The sequence below is a fragment of the Gymnoscopelus braueri genome (genome assembly GCF_963280865.1).
Source record: "Gymnoscopelus braueri genome assembly, chromosome: 23".
Taxonomy (NCBI): Eukaryota; Metazoa; Chordata; class Actinopteri; order Myctophiformes; family Myctophidae; genus Gymnoscopelus; species Gymnoscopelus braueri.
The window spans coordinates 38447322-38452800 of NC_137625.1; positions in this window are offsets into that span (position 1 = coordinate 38447322).

The following is a 5479-nucleotide window of genomic DNA, read 5'->3' on the forward strand; positions in this document are numbered from 1 at the left end:
ACAGTGGAGTGATGCTCTCACACATACTCAGTGGTGTAAAGTAACTAAGTACATTTACTCAAGTACTGTACTGCAATTCTGAGGTATTTTTTTTACTTTACTGGAGTAATTCCAATTTTCAGTACTTTTACTTCTACTCCACTACATCTGAGAGGAAAATATTATACTTTTACTCCACTACAATTATTTGACAACTTTAGTTACTAGCTACTAGATTTTGATTATTATTACAAAACATACATTACCCACTTCAGCCCTATACATTTTGACCATTTGAAAATAGCCGATCTACAAGCTCACAATGCGTCGCAATGCGCCGCATTGTGAGCTTGTAGATCTGCTTTTTTCAAAAGATGAATTTGAAAACTTGTGAAATGGGACATTCTGCATAATGAGTACTTTTACTTTTGTACTATAAGTATATTTTGATACCAATACTTTTGCACTTTTACTCAAGTAAATCTTGAATTCCGGACTCTTACTATCGGAGTATTTCTACAGTGCAGTATTGATACTTTCACTTGATTAAAACATTTGAGTACTTTTTCCACCACTGCTCATACTCATCATCAGGCCAGACAGGGTTTGTACATTCCCCAGTACATCCATTTTTTACACTCTCGGAAGGAGTTAAATGATCATTGAGGATTCTGGAGCTTTAATACAAGTTTTTGTGTTGTGTCCTAATTTTGCAAGCCCTCCCCCTCAGTTATGGCTGGTCAGTGGTCAGCATGTCCCATAGAGGGTACATCTATTAAGACCTCCAGCTCTGGGAATACATGAACCCCTGCTGACCTAGAGTATAGCAGTGGTTCTCAACCTTCTCAGGCCGCGACCCCAAAATAATCATATGTGAACTGGGGACCCCCCCAACCTGACAAGCACTTGGAATTGTAGGAGTTGATTCATTACATTTAGTTTGACTCGGTTCCATTTCACAATTTGGCCAATGTATAGTTTGTCGATTGCCGGACATGTGTTATAAAACTCTGTCAGGTGAAAAGAAGCGCCTGGTCACTCCCGTGGGCGCATCTCAGGTCCTTAAATGAAAGCGTCCTTTCCTTAGACCGTCCCACGAGGACGCGTGGAGGAAATAAGGCGAGGAGAGAGGAGATTTGATAAGAGATTTGATTTGATTTGATTTGATTTGTTTGGACACTAAAGTTAAAAGACAGAAATACGAGTAAATACAATGCATTCGCTGAAAAACACGTCAAAGAAAAAAAAAGAAAAAACACAATAAAGTCAAGGACTTATTTTAATTGTGGTCCTTGATCTTGTAATTTTTTAAAGAAGGTACAGTACATAAATTAATTCTTAAAGTGTCATGTTTCTGGCAATCTGGGAACCCATCGCCAAGTGAAAATGAAAAACAGCGCCCTCTGCTGTTTGTTCTATGTCTGTTGGCTCTGGGGGGAAGAAAACGTAGAGCCAGAGCGCAAGGAGACCGGTGTTTGTGTATGCCTATGCCGCGTCACTTCCGGTTGGTGCGCTTGTGTTTTCATTCCCACTAACAATATTTCTACACGGAACACTAACACCACTTCTCCCAGAGAACATGGATCGTTTTGGTTATAAGCCCACTTGTTTCTATGATGAAAGAGTAAGTTAAAATGTGAATATATTTCCGTGGTTTTGTCTGCTCCGCGGACGCTATTGTTAAATTAGTTTCGGTTTGTTTCGAGGGGGAAAGATCGACGGACATGTGAATCCCGCCCACTACATTTGATTGGGTAAAGCGCGGCCTGCTTCCTGATCTGAAGGCACGCCCACTTGTAGCCCAGTGTGTACATGTTACGACGAGCCTTCACGACAGATTCTCACGCAGTGCAGAATCTGTTCTTGAGAGATTATGTTTCTGGTGACAACAACACAGCTGACACTACCCCCCATGGGCGTTGTGTTGCCAGCTGGAGGGGCGTGGTCATCACACATCATGCTGTTCAGCTTGGAAAGTCTTCCTGGCGTAGTTTTCACTTTTGTTTCCTATCTTCTGCCTTCCGAGTGATGCCTCCTCCTAATCCTAATTCCTATCGTCCTTACAGCTGAGTATCAGAGGGGTCGTCTACACCCTCCCCAGACCATCAGTAGGGGTTGGCAGTGACAGGGACTGGAATTAGCATAATGTCTAAATTGGGGAGAGAGAGAAAAAAAAGAAGAAGAGAACACTAAGGGGAGTGGAGGCTGATTCTCAGTTTTAAATGTTGTCTCTGTCGGGTGGAAACTGTCCAAAACTGTTACTTTTCACGATTCAAATTCAAAAACGTCAAAAGTAGCAGACGTACAAGCTCAAAACGCGTCGCTTCACGCCGTGTTTCGTGCCGCGTTTCGTGCTTTTAGGTCTGCTACTTTTGATGCTTTTGTGTGACGCTGTAGTATGATCAAGTAGGGCGTTCATTTACAAAAAAAAAAAGTTTGAATAATGGAGATATATACCAACGATATATAACATAGCCAGTCCAGTTTTTATGGAACAGAGATACGCTGGCCGCCTTTACACGCTCACACGTCAAAACAGAACTGCCATTAGAAAGATTGCCAGCAGAGTGGCGAGCGTTGGACTAATTTGTCATTAGTGTCACAGGGTCAGTGTTGTGGCTCGGCCCCTACGGCTCGCGTGGCTATCTTGGTCGGAGCAAGTTGGAGGCCTGCCCTCCGGGGCCAGGGTCCTGTGAGACAATTCTCAATTAGTGGCCTTCACTAATGAGCCCCCCAACTGCCCCCCCCCCCCCCCCCCCCCCCCTTCACCCAAAACACACTGTACACACATACACGCATGCACGCAAACCACCCCCACCATGCAGACATCACATCAGTCAACTCACTGATCCATTCCAACTACTGGAAGCCATGTTTAGCATTCAGCAGGTCATGTGAGCATCTATAGGCCCTGTCACAGTTATTACATAATCGCAATTGTTTGAGGTAATCACAATAAAAAAAAAATGTGCATAATAATTAGAATTGTTTCCATTCATCTGTATAAAAAACTGCTGGATGAAATAAGCAGAATTGTTATGTTTTCATCATTATTTTTATTTTATGTCATGTACTCTTTTAACCACCTTTTAATCACTAAACCTGGCATCCCAGTTTTGGGCATTTAGGTGAAAAAGTGTCAAAAATATTTGGGATGTGTTTGAGCTTGTAGATCCTTCGTGATTTCTGTTTTTTTATTTTTTTAAGTATACAATTAAGGCCTGTCTTGGCCATAGTATTTGATTCATTTTGATTAGTGAGTACCTGTCATTGTTAGCCATTTCTTGCTATATTTCAGTAATAGGCTTTGTATAAGATGTTTGCCATATCTGCCCTGAATACCCCATCTCAAAATATGTTGTTCCAGGGACCCCCAGAAGCAAGGGTTTGAGTTAAAAAGGTTTGCTTTAAAAAATATATATATATTATAAGTATATATTATACGAAATGTGGTGCTTTTAGACTGATTAGCTCAAACTTAGCCTCATATCTCCATAAATGTCATGATCGTGACACCACAGACATTAGACTTGAGTTGGGGAACATTCGACGAAAATAGCTGAATAATGAATTACAGGCCACTGGTTGCTTACCGCTACAGTCAATCCCTACAGTGTATGTTGTTTACAGCTATTTTCGTATGAATCATGCTAATGTTTTAGTGTACTGTGACATGCAGTAGATGTGCGTGTGTGTGTGTGTGTGTGTGTGTGTGTGTGTGTGTGTGTGTGTGTGTGTGTGTGTGTGTGTGTGTGTGTGTGGTCACGCTCTTCTCTGAGATGACAGAGAGAGAGAGAGAGAGAGAGAGAGAGAGAGAGAGAGAGAGAGAGAGAGAGAGAGAGAGAGAGAGCGAGAGCCTGGGGCATGGGGCATGCTGGGTTAGTGTGGGTGGGTAGAGAGAGAGAGAGAGAGAGAGAGAGAGAGAGAGAGAGAGAGAGAGAGAGAGAGAGAGAGAGAGAATATAGAGGGAGCAGAGCAGAGGATAGAAAATAGAGAAAGAGAGACTGTGTGCGTGCGTGCGTGCGTGTGATCTTTTTCTCTGCCCTATAACGGCAATGCTGTTTGGAGTAGTGATACATTGTTTTACCCATCATAGTGTGGTGGTGTTTACCTGCAGAAACACATTGCCCTCTCACTGTTTTTTGGTGTTTTTACTGTTTGTTTTGACAAACAGGGATGTTAAAGCATCAATATACAGTGAGAGAGCAATGTGTTTCTGCAGGTAAACATCACCACACTACGCCATGCAGTGGCAGATAACTGCTGGTATAGAAGGAAATTATGGGTACATTTTTTTTTCATTCTTTTGTTGTAAACACAGGGCAAAGATACTGCCTTTAAATGACTCCCTAAAACCCTTTTACGACATGCATTCAAAACGATCCATCTTATTCTAGATGTAAATCAGGATCCCAAGATGAAACTGGAGCAGATGTTTTATACGTATTTATTAGGTGCGACGACTAATGTTCCGATGCCAACAGAAACTCCATAAATCAGTCTTACGTTTGAATATTCAATATTTAATGAGCACAATGACTTATGTACAGAATGTACCTGCGCCAGATTGATTTAATTCAGAGGTCATCTGACTCCTGCACCTATCTGGTGACATACATTTCATGAGTGTGCATATTCAAGACTATGGTAATTATGTACCTGCAACAAGATTGCATTCATAAGCCATCTGACTCCACCTATCGGGTGACATGCATTTTTTGCGTGTGTGTGTGTGTGTCTGTCTGTGTACAAGAATGTATTCACACATCGTTGCTGTCGAGAAGAAACATCTCATCTCCATATATTTACCCCCCCCCCCCCATAAAAAGCACTAGTGTTACACAAAAACAGCGAAAATAGCACATCGACAAGCTCGAAAACGGGTCGCTTCGCACCGCGTTTCGAGCTTGTGGATCTGCTACATCCTCCGCCATATATGCCTCCCACACATCCCACCTCCTCCCATAGCCAGCCCCCATGACGTGCTGGAGGGTGGAGAGGTGGAGGAAGAGTGCCTCTATGGTCCACTGACAGCCCCTCCTTACCACCACCACTACCCGAAACCCCCCCCCACCCCTAGGTTTCTCGCCAGCCCACACACTGATTGCATAACATCCAGCGGAGCAGCTAGGAGCAGAGAGTGGCGAGGCTGTGCATGCAGCTGCTGCTGTTGCAGCCGTGCTAACGGCCGAGGGTCTGCTCAATTATTGAGAGCTCTTCCATCGCTCTCCATTGTTGGGAATGGAAATCCGCATAGAGAGCTGATCTCTGTGAAACCCGAGCCCCTGTGAACTTGCCTCCCTTTTCCCAGCACTCCTGATCCCCCCATGCACGCACGCACACACGCAAACACCTATCTTTCTATCTATCTATCTATCTATCTACAGCAGTGGTTCTCAACCTTTTCAGGCCGCGACCCCCCAAAATAATCATATTTGAACTGGGGACCCCCCACCCTGGAGTTGAGACAATACATTTTGTTTGACTCGGTTCCCCAGAT